A 21,445-nucleotide genomic window follows, 5' to 3' on the forward strand; every position below is an offset into this window, starting at 1 on the left:
AAAGTCAGCTTATTGCCCCCAACAATCTGGGTCCTCATTTTACCTACCTGGGAAGGATGGAAGGCTGAGTCAACCTCATATCATCATATCTCTACCATCATATCTCATACCATCATCATATCTCTACCATCATAACCTCATACCATCATATCTCTATTTCAGGAAGAAGGGATGAATGTGAGGATCCAGGAGTTGGAACATCTGCTAGTACAAATCCACCCACAATGGGAAATGGCATAGGTCTGCTAGGAGACCAGGAGTTCTAATAACACCTAAAGTCAACTGGGTGAGTCTGGGACGGTCAACTCTCTGTCAGTCCTAGGAAGGAGGCATTGGCAAACCACTTTTTGAAAATTACCAAAAAATACTGTAGGAACTTTTCCAGATGTTACCAGGAGTCAATATTGAGTCAAAGGTGCACATGTGTGTGTTTGTGCATACACACACACACACACACACACAAAATCTTTGTGAGGTTTTCTATGAAACAATAGCTGAAATATAAATTAACTGAGCTGCCAAAGGCTTTCTCAAAACTAATAGCATGACAGAGATGCCAAGGTATGAAAAATTGGCACAACCTGTATTTCCAGAAAAGGCCTTTGTCATTGAAATAGGAATAAACTTTTTTCTATCACTTCATTAGGGTTACATATCTCAATTATCAAAGGGCCTGGGGGTATAAGAAGATGTAAGGACAACTATTCCCCATTCCACCTCTGAGAACTCCAATGTATGACTAATTCCAAGGTGATTTTCTAACAGTCAATTTACAAGATCACACCTCCTTAGCTTAAATGGTAAGAGACCCCCATGCTGATAGAAGTTATACAGTATGTGTAACTAAGAAGCCCATTTTTGTAACTCATCCAAGATCTGCAGCACCTGAGTGTTTAGAATGGAGTGTGTAGCACAAAAAATATGGTATTACACTGCTACCAGTTTGTATTAGTGGAGTGTTTGATCAGTTATCCTCCCATTAAATGATACCACAGCACTGAGTCCTAATGCACAGGCATGTGTGCATAAATGTGCTAAAGTAGGATTGTTAATATTGCACATAAAAGATGCACTGCTTTTATAGAGTTTTCTTTCTCCTTCAATGGGAAGCCAACAAAAAAAGAATGATACATCCATCATATAGAACATTATGGAATAACAATTAAACATTATAGAATAATAATTTAAATGCCCTGCGTGCTCCCCCCCTTTTTTCTGCTTTGGATTTAAATGTTCTTTTTCTGGCAGCTGATTAAATGTATGAAATTCTACATGAGTTAGTGACTTTCAAGCATACCTACATTTCCATGAAGCCTAATTATCCCATCACCACCCTTAAAGACTATAGGAAAAGATTATATAAATTGTGTCCGCTTTATATTCATTGTTGCTGCTAAATCCTGCCTTCCTCGGTGACGTGTGGGTTTCTATAGTAACTAGTGTACTTGAGCAGAAAAATAAAAGGGAGAGAAAAACTCAGAAATGCTAAAAACATGACACACATGTGGCAAAACACAGGGCATCTCACATCCGGTCGCTACACTGTTGGGTAGCACTAAGCTTGTTCTGTCAATGTTCCTGCTTCTGGAAATAGGATCCAAAATAATAAGGCCATTTCTCAGAGAAGAGTGAAGAGCAGAGCCATGCACAAATGCACAAATTAGAGAACAAAGAGACAGCATGCAGTGCATATGCATATATAGATAAAGTTCATATCTATGTTGCTGGACAAATAGAAATACAGTAATCTACTTACCATTATCATCATACATTATTTTAGTTTATTTCCCCAAACATATATGAAAATGTAAACAAAACAGTGTGATCCATGCAGAAGAGGAGGTAGCAGATATTCTTATTTTTATCTGTGAGAGAGATGTGCACACTCCAAATTTTATATATACATTTTATAAATAGATAACATTTGGAGCTTGTCCATCTTTCTCACAGAGTGACATGGAGAATCCTAAAAGATGCCGAAGTACAAAAGCAGTTGAGGGCCAAAATCTTACTAGTGCTGGGAATTCAAACATCCTAAGAATTGAAAGCATGTATAAGTGCCAAATTTAAAGTTTCCATTAATTAGATATGAACACACTAGACAATTTATTTTTGACTTAAAAAGGTAAATTTCCTCTGGCACTTTGGAAGAAGCTCACCAATAAACTGATTTCTTTCCCATTTTTCATAGTAAGCCAGCAATTTTATATATTAGAGATCAAAGACATTGTCACAGTATTTTGTGGTTGGATATGAATACAATTGGGTGGTAAAATTTATTTTTAATTTGAAAAATGAGCCTAGTTGTGTATCCAACATGTGGGTCCCTGAGTAATTTCATAAGGGAAGATTTTTCAGTAATGGTAGTTCTAAAATAATCTTAGCCATCTTTCCTGGCATCTTGTTTAATGATAATTTAATTTAAACTATTTTAAACTAAGAGTACAAGACACCAGCCTTTCAAGTGGGAAAAAAAAATCCAATACTTCAACAGAAAGTTCAAAAATGCATTTTGTCAGTGGACTGAGTTTATGTTTATTCCATGTCCTGATTTCAATATAGTTTGTTTATCTCTAGCCAGTCTAAGCATTGAAGAAATCTGAAGCAACCCCAATCCTATGTGTCAGTGGGAAACAGTGCACTTTGTGTACTAAGAGAAGAGAAACCTGAAATAGTTATCCTAGTCCAGAATCCCATCTAAGGTCCAGAAAATACATGGAGGGGGGAAAAATCACTAGTGGTCCAAGCCTATGTGTCATGGTTCTGACAGACAGAGACAAATAAAGCAGAACTCTGAGGCTTCAGAATTCCTCAAAGAACATGTTTATTATTACAAAGTATCAGCACGGTCAAGAGTGAAACCAAATATGAATACACAAGTAACAATTTCCCAATACAAAGTTAAATGTCCCACCCATAAAACTATGCAAGCAACTATGTTCCCCAATATGATTATTTGGTGGGCTTTTTATGCAATGACCAGTCCCTAGTCTTGGGAGCATCCAATGACCTTGGTTCCCATGGGACAAAAGATTATTTTGACTAGCGAAGGACCTGGACAACCCCACTCCCTCCGTTCTATGTGGCAGCCTAGAATGAGAAGGAAAAATGGCTGCAGCCATGCTCATTTGTAGAGTTGACACTATGTTTAAATTTGTTTGTCACTAAAAGGCTATTCAACATGTCAAAGAGGGTTTATGGATAGCTAGGTTCAAATCTCTGTTCATTACGGGGGGGGGGGGAATGAACACATGATATTTAGTCACTTTTCTAAGCCTAAATCAGGCATGTCCAATCTGCAGCCCACAGGCCAACTATGGCCCTGGACAGCTAGTAATGAGGTCCCACAAGATCATAAACTTTTAATATTATAATGTGTTGCGTATACATTAACTATATATTTTATATATAATATAGTTAATTAATTAGTTAAGACAATTCCTCTTCACTCAATGTGGCCAATGCAAGCCAAAAGATTGCACACCCATGGCCTAAACCATTCTATGGAGCTGGGATGAAGATAAAAGGACACACGCACAGACACACACACACACACACACACACACACACACACCATTGTAAACTAACAAATCAAGGATGGGATATAATTACTGTCATCAGTATCTTTCTGTCAGGAGTTGTGTATGTGAGATGGATGGCTATACAAACTAAACAAATAAAATAAACAAAATGTAGTATATTTCAATATATCAGATTACCATCTAATTACTGTTAGGGATGTCAGTAAAGGTACAGGTTCCCCCACACATGCATGCTAGTTGTTTCCAACTCTAGGGGCTGGTGCTCATCTCCGTTTCAAAGCTGAAGAGCCAGCGCTTGTCCGAGGACGTCTCCATGGTCATGTGGCCAGAATGACTAGACACCAGAGGTGCATGGAATGCTGTTACCTTCCCACAGTAGTGGTCCCTATTTTTCTACTTGCATTTTTACGTGCTTTCGAACTGCTAGGTTGGCAGAAGCTGGGACGAGTAACAGGCGCTCACTCTGTTACGCGGCACTCGGGATTCGACCTGCCAAACTGCCGACCTTCTGATCGACAGGCTCAGCGTCCTAACCCACTGAACCACCGCGTCCCTTCCAGGGATGTTAGTAGAACCATAATTAATGGTAAATATTCATTTGAAAGCTCAGCTAGGTGGGAGCTCAAAAATTTAAAATTCTAACTAGTATTTTGATGGGAAATTACCAGGAAGTCCCATAGCTGTAGGATAGACTAGGAAGTCTAGACAGAAAGACCAAAAAACCACTATGGCAAAAGCCTTCCATAATGCTGCCAAAAAACTACATGGACGTGATCTTGGAGTCCCCACTTGGAGTAAGTTTGACTTGAGAGAGTCTCCTCTGAATAAAAGTTGTGGAAAGAAATGAATAGGGCCTGTCTCATCCAGGTCCTTCTTGTGAGCGTCTCAAAGGCATCTGTTTCCATGAGCCCATGGGATAGAGCAGGGGTCTTCAAACTTGGCCCTTTTGTGACTTGTGGACTTCAACTCCCAGAATTCTTCAGCCAGCATTCCTGGCTGAGGAATTCTGGAAGTTGAAGTCCACAAGTCATAAAAGGGCCAAGTTTGAAGACCCTTGGGATAGAGTGTGGTACAAAAATATTGTTAGTCATTTAGTTAAAAAGGTTCTAGAGTCTAGACTAAGCAGGTCTTTGATCCAATCCAGCAGAGTACTGTAATTCTGATGCTCTTAAAATTGGCATCGTATGTTAAAGAGGGTAGGAACAGATTCCAGAGATATATTTGGAACTACATCATGGGGATTAAATGCAAATGAAAATCTGTAACTTTTGCCACCTCCTTTTCTGCCTAATTTACTCTTCCTCAGTCTCTGCCCAGAGAGCTTTGAAAGGAGGAACAATATAATCTTTTTTTTCGCCTTGCTTGCTGAAGGTTTTTGGAATTAGACCAGGAGCTCTACATAGCCCTTGGGTGCTAGGTTGGTCATTTCAATGTAAGTGAATAGAAATAATGTAACTGGAGCTCTGTAAGAGGCAATGCCTATGGAAGAACTGAGATTTTTCAGTTATATTTTGAACAGAGAAAGCTTCTGAATGATGGTGGTGCAGTGGTTAGAATGCAGTATTGCAGGCTAACTCTGCCCACAGCCTGGTGTTCAATCCTGACTGGCTCAAGGTTGATTCAGCCTTCCATGTTTTCTGATTGGTACAATGAGGACCCAGATTGTTTGGGGGAATATGCTGATTTTGTAACCACTCAGGGAGTACTGTAAAAGGACTATGGAGCAATATATAAATCTAAGTGCTATTGCTATTCTGAATGAAGACACCCTCCAGCAAAAAGGAGCAGGCAGATTTGTATGAAGGTAATAAAGGGTGTTTGATAGTGAAAAAGGAAGTACTAATGGAAAGAGCTTTAAGTTCTGAATTGTAAAGGCATCTTGAGATGTAGAGATCTCTCTTCCAGTTCTATGCCACAATTGTTATGTGTGCTCCCCACTTCCTTCTACCCACACCAATACTTTAGATTTTTGATCATACAACTGCTCACATGGTAGTTCAAGTGGTGTTCCAGTTCTTTTGGGATTGCACTCAAGCTGCCTATTACTATTAGTACTACCTTTGCTTTCTTTAGCCACAGACAAGTATTTATTTATTATTATTTATTATGAATAATAAATAACAATTACTATATTGTTATTGTGCCATCCTTACTAATAGTTTTGACAGCCTAATCCTCCATGCTTTTCCCAGTTGCCTTTCCAGTTCTCTTGTTTAATGTTAGCTGTTATCACATAGAATAGCAGCAAATGGATCCTGTAACATGATTCTGGGACCTGTATATTTGCCTTCATTTGTTATCTATTTATTCTATGTACCTATCAGCATTTGTATGCTACTTACTTGCAGGATTCAAGGTGGCTTATAATATACAAAATTAAAAACCTCCGTAAAAAAACATCTCCTCCTCCTCCTCCTTTGCATGCTTACAATCATGCAAATATCCCCAGCCCTGGGCTGCCCTTACCTAATTGGATGTAGTTGCACTCATAAATCAAGTATTTCAAGGCATGAGATATATCTCTAGGAACTCTTCCTATACTGATACACTGTTGGTGAAGCTCTCAGTTACTGAGGAGGTGCCCCACATTTTTAGGTATGAGTTACCAACCAATCTGCCAAGCTGGGAGCAATAAACAGTAGTATAGGAAAACAACGCAGGAATGTAGGCCTGATTTGTTGCCATAATTAGGCCAGTCAGCTCTAACTTCTGTCCCAGTGGGTCAAAAACTCTTGTTGCCTGTTCAGTAAATGATGCACTACTATAGACCAATTATATTGAACCAGTGGCTCTCCAGATATTGCTGTGCTACAATTTTTCTGTACAATGGATTAGCTTAGTGTTTCTCAAGCTTAGCAACTTTAAAATGTGTGGACTTAAAGTGCTTGCTGGCTGGAAAATTCTGGGAGTTGATGTTCACACAGCTTAAAGTTACTGAGGTTAGCTAGTTAGCTGATGCGTGTTAGAATTAAACAACTGTAAGGCCAAGGGTCCTATTTCTGTCAACTACATGGGGCTACCCTTGAAGAGAATGCATAGGCTACAGCTGGCACAGAATGCAGTAGCGTGGGCAGTTCTTGGGGTCCCAAGAATGGCCCATGTGATACCAATGCTCTGTGAACTGCATTGGCTGCTGGTCTGCCTCTGGGTGCAATTGAAGGTATTGGTAATCAGCTTTAAAGCCCTTCATGACATGGATCCAGGCTACTTGAGGAACCACCTCATCCCACTAGGACTGGCTCATCTCACATCTGCTGGCAGAGGAGGCGTGCTGTGGGGCCCCATCAGCCTGAGTATTCCAGGTGATGGGTTCCAGGAGAAGGGCCTTCTCTGCCATTGCACCTGTCCACTGGAAGCCTCCTGACCTTCCATAAGATCCTAAAGACCTGGCTGGGCCAGTTGGCTTGGGACTCTAATGGGGAGCATCACAGTGGAGGTGGTTGATTGATTAACAACAGACGCCACATTGCACCCCCCATCCTGTTCCCGCTTTCACCATCTTTTAATTGGGCAGCTGTATTTGGCTGTGCATTGTATCCAATTTATGTTTTTATCTTTGTGAAGTTTTTATTCTTTTAAGGCTGTAAGTTGCCCAGAGATACTCTGAAGTAAAATGAATGGCCAATAAATTTTATAAATAAATAAATAAATAAATAAATAAATAAATAAATAAATAAATAAATAAATAAATAAATAAATAAACAAATTAAGAGAGGCGATTCTAGCATTACTTCACTATGAAAGCAAAATTGATGCTGCTAAGGACAAGTAGTATCTGAGGTTTGCCACCTCCGTATGCAAAAACTTAACACCGGCATCATGTCTGTTTCAATCATTATGAGTTGAGAGCAGATGGAATTGTGTTTTTTTTTTATAGGAAATGAATCACTGATTATAAAAAAAATATGGCTCCTAGTCTGCTTCTCCCATCAGGCCTTGGAGTATGTGCTATTTGTGAGTCAACATGCCATTAGTGCTCTTGTACAAAGTGGATCAATGGCATTATCTATTGTATAATTAAAATCAGATGAAACACAATCAGTACCAGCAGGCAACTGACCCAGTCCCCAAAATTTGCCTTGTTTCAATATTAGTATGAACTGGAGTGCCTTATGCCTGCCTATCTCTTTTGTACTTTTCTTGTAATAGAAGGGTGCAAAAAGTGTGGCCTGGGTGCCCAATGGAGCCCCTCAGCATCACACTTCTTAAACTGGAGGCTTGAAGAAGTTTAATCAACACAGTTATGACTTACAAAAAGCTAAAAATAGTTTGGTAGCACCCTTTCTGACTTATATGTTTCATTAAATGGCATAAGGTTTGGTGAGCTTGGGCCTTTTTAATACCATTTGCTAGTTGGGAAAGGTCTACCAGACATGACTAGATTGTTCGGAATGGGGCAACTCGCCACCACCAGCTTACCCACCACCAATTGGCTTCTGCCAAGTTGCCACAGGCCAACTCCATGTGTCCAACTTGCCACCAGGATAACTCGCCGGGGGCAGCTGGAGGGAGATTCAGGTGGGCAGGTGAGCAAGCAGGTGGGCAAACTGCAGAGTGCATCAGGACAGGAGGTAGGGAGGCAGCAGCAGCCAGGAATTTCCCATTTTCATACCTCCTACCACAGACGCTGATCAGACAGTGCCAGACTCTGATCAGAAGAGGCTAAGGATGATGGCAGTGTTCAGGTCAGGTGGCAGGCAGGCAGTGGCTGCTGGGGGTTTCCCATTTTCCCATTCCACACCACTGATGACACCACTGGTGGTGGTGCCGTGCTTGGAGCCTAGAGGGGCAGCAGTGGGTTATGTGAAAATGGGAAGCCCCTGGCCACCACTGCCTCCCTGCTGTTCACCAACCACCGCCCAGTGCGACTGCTGCTGCCACCACTATCCCCAGCCTCTTCTGCTCAGAGCCTAGTGTGGGGGCAGTGGCAGGGTTGTGAAGATGGGAAGCCCTTGGCTACTACTGACTCTCTGGTGTCCATCCTGATGTGCTGTGCGCTCTGCACTCTGCCCGCCCACTCACTAGCCCACCCAACTCTCCCTGTTGTCGCCCGCAGAGAATTTTCCCCATGGTGGGTTGGCTGTGTGGAGTTGTCCTGTGGCAACTTGGTGGCAGTGAGTTGGCAGAGGTGAGTTGGCAATGGCGAGCCAGTAGTGGCAAGTTGGTCACAAGTTGTCCTAGACCCAGATTGTTTGCTAGCCTAAACTAACATGGTTCTCCCCCTCCTTCCATGTCCTGAAAGCACATATGGCACTCAATTCCCTGTTCTAAGGTCCCAGCCTTCTCCAACAGGCACCCCACCTTAAAACTCTGGAAGTTGCATACCTCTCTTTTAAAATGACAACATTCTGAAAGCTAGGTTGATTGTCTTTGTTTCTTTGCTTCCTTTCCTATTTCAATATTAATTCTGATAATGCTGCAAAACAGCATTTTCTCTGCCTTTCTCTTTCTCTCATTTACTTATGTATTTGTTATTGCTGAATTTTTTTTCGTAAAGCCTGCACGTAAACATTGCAGGGTTTTTTTTGTTTTTGTTTTTGCTTTGCATGCCTTTAGAGTCTTTCACGCAGCATCTCTCTGCAATCTGGCCAAATTGCCTAAGCTTTGCAGGTTGAACACATGGGAATGTTTCTGTAATCAAGCCCAACACTTTGGACCATTTAGAAAGGATGAATGAATAAAGCAGGCAAAAGTATTCAATGCTGATTGCATTGTCTTTGTACGCCGCACATCTAGAAAACCATTATGATGATGTGTACTGTATTATTTATTTATTTATTTGGGAAATTTATATGGCTACTTTCTCAACCACAGAAACTCAAGGCAGCTTATTAAAGTAATGGGATTAGGATACCTGAGGGATGATTTTTTCCCCAAGAGTCTCTACCTGTCCAATCTAACAACTCTGCAGCCCATCAATCAAAGAGTGTCAGCTGCGGGGTGGGGGGGAGGGGAGATTCGCCTTCTCTGCTGCAGCCCCTGCTCTGTGGAATATTCTCCCTTCAGAGATTATAATGGACCCAACCCTGTTGGCCTTCTGTAAGGCATTAAAATTTTGGGTGTGTACCTGTTCCTGGTGCTCCAATTGAGTGAAAGCCCTATTTCGTAGTTTTACTGTCAATTGGTCAATTATTTCAGCTGCTAGATATATTTATTTTTTATTGTTTTTTGATTGGTATTAAATGTTTCATTGTTTTAGTAACTGTAAGCTGCAAGAGTCACTTGGCTGAGACGGGCTGCCATGGAAAAGAAAGAAAGAAAGAAAGAAAGAAAGAAAGAAAGAAAGAAAGAAAGAAAGAAAGAAAGAAAGAAAGAAAGAAAGAAAGAAAGAAAGAAAGAAAGAAAGAAAGAAAGAATAAAATTGTTGATGATTATAAGAGCACCTATGCCTCTTAAACCTATGTTGCCTGTTCAGTTTGCTATTAATTATGCACAATGAATTATAATCCTGATTTATATTGTACTAGAACCTTAGTATTTCTGTTTCAAACTAGATTTGGAGCTGAGTCAAGAGGGACAACTTGAGTAATTTGATTTATTTCTATGATTTCAAGAATTTGATTATTCAGGTTCCTTACAAAAACAAAAGATCATTATATATTAAAATGCATTATTGTAATTGTGTGACCTTATAATTCTTATAAATGTTAATAAGTATATTTTTGAGAAGCTGGCTTTGTATCTTATTTCTGTAATGATCTACCAGGACATGTTTGAAGCTTCTGGGCTGCTATAAGCTTTTAATCACAAGTGCCATGCACCCCACATTATAGCAGAATCTGTTTCTTTTCCCCCCAATTGATTACATCCTCATGAGTGTGCTTAGTGTCCAAGGGACCATTTAGCAGAATGTCTTCTGCAAGGCTTTCTTTATGAAATAGCTTCTGCACTTCTGGGGTTTCCTCAGAAACTTCAGGGGAAGTTCACATCTGCTAAGAATATAAATTGTTGAGAAGTTTTGATTCAGGTAATGATTCTAAATCTAATTATTATAGAAATGATGAAACAAATTTCCCTGTATATGCCTTATGTATTCATTATGGGTTCATTTTTTGGGGGGCATGTCTTCAAAATTGAAGGCCAGGACATGTTTGATCTACCAGGACATGTTTGAAGCTTCTGGGCTGCTATAAGCTTTTAATCACAAGTGCCATGCACCCCACATTATAGCAGAATCTGTTTCTTTTCCCCCCAATTGATTACATCCTCATGAGTGTGCTTAGTGTCCAAGGGACCATTTAGCAGAATGTCTTCTGCAAGGCTTTCTTTATGAAATAGCTTCTGCACTTCTGGGGTTTCCTCAGAAACTTCAGGGGAAGTTCACATCTGCTAAGAATATAAATTGTTGAGAAGTTTTGATTCAGGTAATGATTCTAAATCTAATTATTATAGAAATGATGAAACAAATTTCCCTGTATATGCCTTATGTATTCATTATGGGTTCATTTTTTGGGGGGGCATGTCTTCAAAATTGAAGGCCAGGACATGAAAACTGAATTTTGATTTAAACCTGCCCTCTGGGATGTTTACGAACAACTCCCCAAATAGGGCTGAGAGTCAGTGTAAATAAATTTTACTGTCCTGCTGAAGCTAAAAGTCAGGGAAAGAAATTAGGACATAATTTCACCTTTTGCATTATCAGATAGTTGTGAGTAACAAGGCCCTGGACACTAATATGAAAAAGAGCCAAATAGTTTGGGTGTCACTTATCCAGGAGAAAGCCCTGTGACTTTGATGTATTTCCATATGGCAAAGAAAGAACTGGAATAATTAATTCTCACGTTATGCTGATGTTCCCTGGGATTTTAAAGAAAATCCTCATCTTGATTTGTCATAATTATCTCAGCTGATTTAAATCCATTGTTCACTGTCTTTCTAATGCTGCATTATTTAGGCTTGAGGATATGTGTTTGATAAACAAATTACTTCAATTTCTCCAAGCTCTGGGAAGAATCCTAACTTTGCTAAGAAGGCAATGGGGAAAAAAGCATGTTATTCCTGATGAAATCCATTACAGACTGTGGTCTGTCCCATCAGAGGCACCTTGGTAAATGTTCTGCTCTTAATATTCCCCTGAAGAAATAAAAATGGTACATGCTAGACTTTAAGTCAAAATCCAAAGCTCCTTGTTCTTCTCAATACCCACAAAATTATCAGGATATTTGGAAGTTATTTTTCTATGATTACCTATCAATAAGAAAAAATGAAAACAAACTTTCTGTATCACCTAGGACAGTGATGGCGAACCTTTTAGAGACCAAGTGCCTAAACTGCAACCCAAAACTCACTTATGTATTGTCTGGTGCCAGGTGGGCGTGGCCCACTAGGTGGGCATGGCCCATTGGGTGGGTGAGGCTGCAGTGGTAACGGCAGACTGGGTGGGACTAAAAAGTTCAATCAATCAATTCCAACTTTTTTTTCCCAAGTGAAGTTGAAATTGATTGATTGAACCTTTTTTTTTTTTGCACACGGTGGCAGAGGCCTAAAGTGAAAAGGTTTTATAAAACCCAGCTGAAGGCTTAGGACTGGGGCGATGGTGCACGTGCCCACAGTGAGGGCTCTGCATGCCACCTGTGGCACACATGCGATAGGTTCGCCACCACGGACCTAGGATGTACATCAATGAATGTGACAACTCTTTTGCCATCAAATCTCTGTGGCAATTCTGCTACTAACACTTTGCAATGCAATCTTGCAATCATACCCAAAAAGATTGCTGACCTCTGACTTACACTCTGACAAACTTTTCTGTCCTTTGCATTTCTTTTTTATATCAGTACCTACATTTTGAGGTATTATAATATTTAGAGATAGATGGTTCTCTTAATCACCTTCAGCTTTGTTGGGTGAAGAAAATGCAAAGTTAGCATATTACACAGTATAATATATAATGAAGTCTAATAATAATAATACTAAGAAGAATAAGAATAAGAATAATATGGCTGTCCAGTCTCTTCTTAAAAACTTCCAGTGTTGGAGCATTCACAGCTTTTGGAGGCAGGTTGTTCCACTGGTTAATTGTTCTAACTGTCAGGAAGTTTTTCCTTAGTTCCAGGTTGCTTCTCTCCTTGATCAGTTTCCATCTATTGCTTCTTGTCCTGCTTTCGGGCGCTTTGGAGAATAGCTGGACTCCCTCTTTGTGGCAGCCCCTGAGATATTGGAACACTGCTATCATGTCACCACTCACCCTTCTCTTCATTAAATTAGACATACCCAATTCCAGCAACCGTTCCCTATATGTCTTAGCCTCCAGTCCCCCAATCATCTTTGTTGCTCTTCTCTGTACTCTTTCTAGAGTTTCAACATCTTTTTTACATCATGGTGACCAAAACTGGATGCAGTATTCAAGTGTGGCCTTACCAAGGCATTGTAAAGTGGTATTAATACTTCACGTGATCTTGATTCTATCCCTCTGTTAATGCAGCCTACCACTATGTTGGCTTTTTTGGCAGCTGCAGCACACTGCTGGCTCATATTTAAGTGATTGTCCACTAGGACTCCGAGATCCGTCTCACAGTTACTACTATTGAGCAAGGTACCCCCTATACTATACCTGTACATTTGGTTTTTCTTGCCTAAATGTAGAACCTTATTTTTTTCACCATTGAATTTCATTTTGTTAGATAGTGCCCAGTGTTCACGTCTGTCCAGATCCTCCTGTATACTTACACCAGTCAAGAGATACTTGTTTTCATCTCAAAGAAGTAATAAGTGAAATCACTTCTTGTGCAAGAACAGTTCTAGTCACATATTGTAACTTCCTTCCTCTCTTCTATGCTTCTCAGATCTGCTTTGGAAAGTTCCTAACTCTTCAAAACAGATTTGTAATCATGTTAGTGGACAGGAGAGAGAACAAGTGTCTCTTCCACTGATGGAAGCCATTCTATCAGCAGAAGTAGCTAAGTGCTTCTGGAACAGTTATAACAATTCTCAACCACTCAGAAAAAATATTTTCTTACTTATACTCAGCTCACTCAAGGATAGGCACTCTAGTACTCTTCAGATGATTTGGGCTTTAACTCTCACAATCTCTTTGTTATTGCCATGGCAGTTGGAAGTGATAGCTATTGAGATATTTGGAGAGCATTGGCTGCCTATAACTGATCTGTCTAATACTTGTTCCCACATCACACAATGGTTTCATCAGCTAACAGAGATGTTAGGATTTTTAAGAGGTTTCTAACTGAGAAATCTCAATACTCATAGCCAAAGTCAAATGAATTCTGTAATAAACTTTCAGAAGCTGCAGTTCATCAGAGATAGAAGAAGAGATTTTTAAGAAAAGAAAAAGATTGCATTTTAAAGATCGCTCGGAGGCAAGAGATGCTTCCAATGAAATCTACCGAATCCCTTGCATGGATTGCCCCTGTGACTGTGTAGGACAGACGGGGAGGAAGCTAACCATCAGATTGCAAGAGCACAAGTGAGCGGTCAGGCAAGGAGACCCAAATTCATTGGTAGGCTCACACTGCAATGAGCAAGAACACACATTCAATTTTGCAGCAACTAAGATTGTTGGACAAGCAGGCACAAAAATAGCCAGGAAAGTGAACTGAAGCCTGAGAAACAGGCCCTTTGTTAGTCAATAGTAGTGCTAATTTACCACCAGCCTATCAAGTATTTAGAAGACGAGGGCTGGGCAACACAAGCAAATGACTAACAACTTAAAAACCAGCCATCAGCACATCCCAATCAACATATAAAAAACCACTTACAATAGGCACTATAAATACCACACACAAAACAGCACACACTCTGCTAGAGAGAAGTTCCCTGAAGATGGGCTCCAGAACAAGTCCAAAAGCTCAGGAGACAAAAACCTCTGGTGAAGATTCCATGATCCTGGGATATGTTGGATTCCTACCCCAAAAGCAGCAGAACTTTCTAAAACTGGAAAAGAGGAATTTGCCATAGTTCCTGAATTCTTGTTTTAGGGATTACTTCTTACCAAGATATGGAAATCTTTTACCATGAAAAGCCCATAAGGAGAATATTAGGATATAAAAGTAAGGATTTGCTCAAAGCAACTTCATCTCTTTGACAAGACTAAAACAAATAAATAAATAACATGGGCAAGGCTGGTATTTTTCTCCAAGCATGGTGTCAGCATGTGCTGAACTCCAATTCATAGAATTCCTGGTTCTGATTGTTCCATCGAGCACAGCAGGAAGACATTCTGGGACTGAAGAATTAAGTTTGGCAGATGGATATTTTTTTCTTCTTGCATAATGTTGCATAATACTCTGTTTTATTTATTTTATGTACAGGCTCATATATTATTTTTGAAGGACATGTTTACCCCTTTTTTATTTTTATTTTTCCCCTAGTTGCTCAAAGCCTTTGAACCACTATCCTTGCCACTAGAAATTCAGGGTGAGGTCAAGCAAATTGCATCCATACTTCTATTACATTGCAATTGGACTGTCAAAATGCATTCCATGTGGGTCTTTGTTACAAAACTGGAAGCTTCAATCATTGCTAAATGCAGAAGTTAGGCTGCTAACTGATGCATAATATCAGAATCATCTTATGAACATGTTGATTTACATCTATATCTGCAGGCAGATGTAAATTGAAAGAAAGAAAGACATACAGGCACATCTAGAGATAGGCTGCTATTAAACTTGTTTGAAGAAGCTTCAACCTTTCATTGGGAACAAAGTCTCCAATATTTCTTTTTCGTAAACAATTCAGGGAAGCATAGCACTTTTTAGAGAGGCATTAGTGTTTCCATAAAGCAACAGTTATTATTCGAAGCTCCACCTTCATTTCAGTTCTGAGAAGCTAATAGAGATCAGAAGACTCTTTAGACTTAATTTGCCTGTGTATCCTTGCACTTCGAAATGCAGCCAGTTGTGCTTTGCCCAAAACATTTTAGAATGTTGGCCTCCTGGGCCATTGCCAGGCCCTGGGGACTAAATTGGCTATATATGTGCAATTGGCCATGTATCCATTTCCAACTGTAAGAGGCAAAGGAACAGGACCATAGATTAAGTTGCAGTTCAAAGATTTATTGCTTAAGCCTATACACAAGAATCTAGTCAACTAAGGTAAAAGGTAAAGGTCCCCCCGCACATGCGTGCTAGTCGTTTCCAGCTCTAGGGGCCGGTGCTCATCTCTGTTTCAAAGCCGAAGAGCCAGCGCTTGTCCAAGGACGTCTCCGTGGTCATGTGGCCGGCATGACTTGATGCCAAAGGCGCACGGAACGCTGTTACCTTCCCACCGTAGTGGTCCCTATTTTTCTACTTGCATTTTTACGTGCTTTCGAACTGCTAGGTTGACAGAAGCTGGGATGAGTAGCAGGCACTCACTCTGTTACACGGCACTCGGGATTTGACCTGCCAAACTGCCGACCTTCTGATCGACAAGCTCAGCGTCCTAACCCACTGAGCCACCACGTCCCTGGTAGTCAACTAAAGTCAGTACTAAATTTGTGCCAGATAAGGGTCCAATGGGATTTAAGAGGAGTTGGACTTGAATCATTTGTGTCAATTTAACAACTCTAAGCTGATTATGTGCTTAATCCCACCCCAACCCCTCCCTCAACTCTACCTGCTCTTCTCTGACATCAACAATCTATATAAAGTAAGAGGAAAAGACTTATGGATACTGTATCTGGGGAAAAAAGTAGACTGAGAAGGAATGTTATGAAGAAAAGCGACAGCTAACATAAATGGTCTGGATACAAGAATATAGTGGGGAGAAAAAGGTGAGATAGCCCTGTTAGTTGGCAAGGGAGGTTAAAACTTGGTGGAGCCTTGGTGGAGCAGTGGGCTAATGCCTCCTTAAGTAACACCAGCTACCTGCAATTAGTGCAGGTTCGCATCCCACCAGGCTCAAGGTTGACTCAGCCTTCCATCCTTCCAAGGTAGGTAAAATGAGGACCCAGATTGTTGGGGACAATTAAGATGACTTTGTAATAATGCCGCTTGGGGGTGTGTGAAAGCCCTAATAAGCAGGCATATACATAGAATGAAGGCTACTGCTAAGCTTGTAAGCCGCCCTGAGTCTTCGGAGAAGGGCGGGATATAAATGGAATTAAAATAAATAAATAAAAAATAAATAAAACTACGTAGCTTATCACCTGATAAAAGATAGCCTAGTTTTTGTACTTACTTCCAAGTACATGCATTATTTGGTGGGTGTCTTGCTAGCAACAAGAAACAGATGAGTCAAATAACTAGAATTTGCACTTACATCTATATTTCTGACAGGATTTTCAGAAGAGGAAGCACTGTGTCAGAGTACAATAATAAATGTGTGATTAAAACTGCATTCCAAAAATTTCTGCAAGTCATATGTATGTGATCAGGCTCTCCCACTTAAAAAGAAAAAGAAAGAAAAAAAAGTTGGTCTGCTTCATAAAAAAGCATCAGCTGGATCAATTGCATCTCATTCCATTCTTCCTTATTAAAATTGGGTTTCTGGAAAATTTTGCCTGCATTATAATTAACCACGCAACCACATAGTGGTTGTATGTGGGGAAAATGGCACCTTGACAAGAATGGGAAAGATGCAGAGATTAATCAGGGAAAAGGCACAGGAGAAAGGAAACTCAGGGTTTTAATGTGTAATGCAAGGAACTCATTGGACAGTATTTAATAGTAATAACTACTAAGTCCATCTTTCTTAATTTCAAACTTTATTTAAATATTCCAAGGCTGAATAACTCGCTTCCTGCCTACAAATGGCCTACAATCTCCTGGGCCAATTTAGGGGTGCCCAGAATCCTCCAGACTTTTTTCTTTAAAAAAATAATAAGTTAATGCATTGATTTTGTTCTAAATTTCCTACCACTGTCTCCCTCCCAACACAGATATATCAACCAGAGTATTTAAACACCATCATGTGACATCATGATGTGATTGCTCTTCTTCGGGCTTCTTAGTCTGAAAACCTCTGCCTCTCACAGAGTCCAATTCAAAACTGTATCCATCCACTGATCATGTTGGTTAGGATCAGGACTATTACACCTGTCTTGCAAGTTGGGGGAGGGGGGTATGTCCATGATAGTCTGCTTCCCTGATGCCCTCCATTTGCTTATACGATATGGCATATCATACAAGTCCATCTGAGGTCTTGCAGATCAGTCTCAGGCCTATTACAGTACAGAGCTCTCATGCAAATCCCTGTAAGGATGCACAAGATTGCATTTTAATAGGCTGTACGAATTAACAGCGTTTTAAACTAAGGGCTGTTGTTTCCATTGTGATGTTCTGAGAGCAAAAGTACTTGGATGAGGACAGAAACATGTGATAATTCTGAGCATGTTTTGAAGGTTTATGTGTGCATCATTTATTACTCAAAATGATTTCTAGCAAACGTTAAGAATAAAAACCTTCAAATAGTAACATTTTTCTACTAATAATGAAAGACTGGTGGCAGGATTTTCCTTTCCTTTTTTCTTCCTTCTTCTTGGCAAGGTAGAAAGTTACAACATTACCCAGTGCTATATAGTTGGAAGAAATCCTGCCTCCTTTTCAGTCATGCAATAAATTTGAACTCAGATTATGTATCTCAATACATTCTCTGCACTGAAAGACCACATACATACATACTTATTGTTGTGTAACCGGTTCTTTGCAGGAAATAAGCGAGACGGAAGGTTGCAAACAGGAACGTACTTTATTGAGGCAAACAGGAATAGAACTGAAACAGAGGCTGCTGTGCAGTTACTTATAAAGTTGGCCACTAGGCAGCGGCCAATAGGTTTAAAGGAACCCATTCCCGCCCCAAATCAACCAATGATCTTCTTGGAGACAACAAGTCTGGCTTAGTCAGTGACCGTTACACAGACACACCATTGAGCAACCTTAAGCAGCATTCAAACAGACACGTGAATCAGTTCAAGTAAAAATCCCAATACATTACACTTATTATAATAAATTTGGTATTTTATTTATTTTAAAAAAATATTCCCAATTTGGGAGCACCCATTATGGCCTTATATACCCTCTGAAATCTCTTCTTTAGTCAAGGGAAACTCACAGCTGACAGAGTTTCTTTCTTACGAAAACTCGTCCTATCTCACTAAATCCAAAGCAGCAGTCCTGCAATTAACTTAGCCAATAGGAAACCACAATAGCCAATAGATTAAGAATGTTATGTAAGTAGAATTATTTTCATCCATGTCTCTCAGCAACCACTTGTGACCTATAACTAGACATGCTTTGCAAGTGGATATAGGAAAGGGGAAAAAATAAGCACTGCAAAGTACCCCAGGTAGCTAGCTGAGAATTCTGGGAGCAGCAATGTGAAAACATCCTGAGGGTGCCAGATAGGCTGGTTTATGGAGGAAATTCACCAAGCTTTCAGGGGTTTCAACAAGGCATTCTTCTTGAAGGGTTCTTTCTGTGGAAGGCTTTGCTGCAAAACAATGTTTCCTATCCCCACCCCACCCCCAAATATTCTTTCTATATTTTCCATGAGGAATGCGTGTGTGCTTGACATACTTGTTATCTCCATTTTGAGGATAAACTACAGTGAAATCACACTGATTTTTGGACCTACCCAGTTAGGTCCTATCTTCATCCTTTAGAAATGAAAGAATGCACTGAAAGCCCTACAACATACCTCCAGGACGTTGTTTAAGGCAGGGGTCCCCAACCCCCGGTCTGTGGTACCAGGCCACGGCATGCCAGCAACCAGTCCGCACAAACAAGCAAAGTCTCATCCGCAAGATGCAGGCAGCACACAAAACCACACACCCTCTGGTCCGCAGAAAAACTTCTCTCCAGGGAACTGGTCCCTGGTGCCCAAAAGGTGGGGAACCTCTAGTTTAAGGTGTATCACTGATTAGTACCAGACTGATAACTGGTTTTCTTATTTCGATTCCTGCTTATTCCTGATGGCTTTGCCTGTTGAAATACTTAGAATGAATCTTCCAGTTCCAGGGGATCTCCATAATGGATTACTACAACATACAAATGCATACAAAACACACGCGCACTCAAAAACATGGTAGGATACACTTGAATTCCAGTTATTTCAGTAGTCTGTATCTCAGATCGTACAATTATATGCATATTTTGTTTTTAGAGTAGCCAGTGAAAACTGAACCAGAGAGAAGATGGATAAGATTTGGTACAATTTGCTGGAAACAGATCAAGAATTATTTTTGTCTCGTCATCAGGACCGGCAATCATTACTGAAGGTCTGAAATGGACAACATTGCCTTCTATCGATCTCCACTTTCTCCAAAAGCAACCCTCCACTCACGGGAGGACTGGTTGCCCTCAGTCTAGGCTGAATATCTTGCAAACTGTTGGCAAAATACCTCAGTCCAGACAGGATTTTCCTATCAGTTTAAAGTCAAGCTGGAAGGAACATAAAACAGGAGCAGCTTAAACAGTAAGTCTGGATATGCCCTGGATTTGCTCCATGTAGAATGAGTTTAGTTTAGATAAGGAGTCACGTAACTATTTAGATGTGCATTTTAATCCTGAGATAAATGGCTGTCTTGAAGTCCAGGGTTCAGTTACAGTGCAGCTTTGGCCAGGACTATTGATCTGCAGTAAGAGCTTAACCTTCAAGAAATATGAGACTAATTCTGTTATGTAATGAAGAGATAATCCACTTTTCTGAATCTTCATTAAGAAAAGATGGAGCTCATGGACAACTTATTTAGATTGTTGGCATAAGGGCATCCTAGAGAATAAATAGTAGCCACTGTTTCTTGGGTAATTTCCAGTATAGGTAATTATCAAGTGCAATGCCCTAGTTACCCTTCCCTGTAGTTTCAGTTAATCAAATTGTTGTCATCCTCTGTGGGGTACCTGCACTGAGCTTGTTAAATAGCTACAGCTTCTCCCTGTTTTGGGAACTCTGCCTTTTCTTGGTGTGGCTGAATATGCACGTATTCTCAGCCCTTTGAGGTAGACCAGATCAGGAAACAGACACCACATAGACTACTGGAACACTACTAGATTGTTGTAGGTATCATGAGAGAATTTTGAAAGCTTGCCCGAATTTCCCTTTAAAAAAGGTAAAGGTAAAGTTTCCCCCGCACATGCATGCTAGTCGTTTCCAACTCTAGGGGCCGGTGCTCATCTCCGTTTCAAAGCCGAAGAGCCAGCGCTTGTCCGAGGACGTCTCCCTGGTCATGTGGCCGGCATGACTAGATGCCAAAGGCTCACGGAATGCTGTTACCTTCCCACCGTAGTGGTCCCTATTTTTCTACTTGCATTTTTACGTGCTTTCGAACTGCTAGGTTAGCAGAAGCTGGGATGAGTAACAGGCGCTCACTCTGTTACGCGGCACTCGGGATTCGACCCGCCAAACTGCCGACCTTCTGATCGACAGGCTCAGCGTCCTAACCCACTGAGCCACCGCGTCCCTAATTTCCCTTTACCCCCTCTTATTCCTTACACAATCAAGGTTATTTGAAGTCTCATACTCACACTTGCACCTTTCAGCTGTGCTTTGGTGTCTCTTTTATCTGCAGAAGATTGTTGCATTATTTTTTGCTAATGTTACTCTGCCTTCACTACGCCTACGCTTAAGTGGTTGACAGAATCCCCAAGAGTAAATTAATATCATTTCCACCAACTTAACAGACCAATGTCAATTTATCTCAACCAGGGAGCTATATTAGGCCCTTGGAACTGAATTATTTTCTATATTAATATTTCTATAAATGGCAGCTAATGATATAAAACATTATGGTTATTCATTTGGACTTTTCAGGTCAGATTTCCAAACAGTGAGCCTCCGCATGCTGATTTTTTAATACAACCACAGCACACAATTTCCTTTTCAGTGTGACACGTGCCCATTCACAGGAAACTCACAACAGGCATGCAGCCTTGTTTGTCAGTTATTATTATTTTTTTTAAAAAACAAAACCTTGCAGAGACAAGAATCTCTTTGGCTTCCTTTTATGAGTTGAATGGGTCTAAGAATTG

Source organism: Vipera berus (genome assembly GCF_964194415.1).
Source record: "Vipera berus genome assembly, chromosome: 2".
Taxonomy (NCBI): domain Eukaryota; kingdom Metazoa; phylum Chordata; class Lepidosauria; order Squamata; family Viperidae; genus Vipera; species Vipera berus.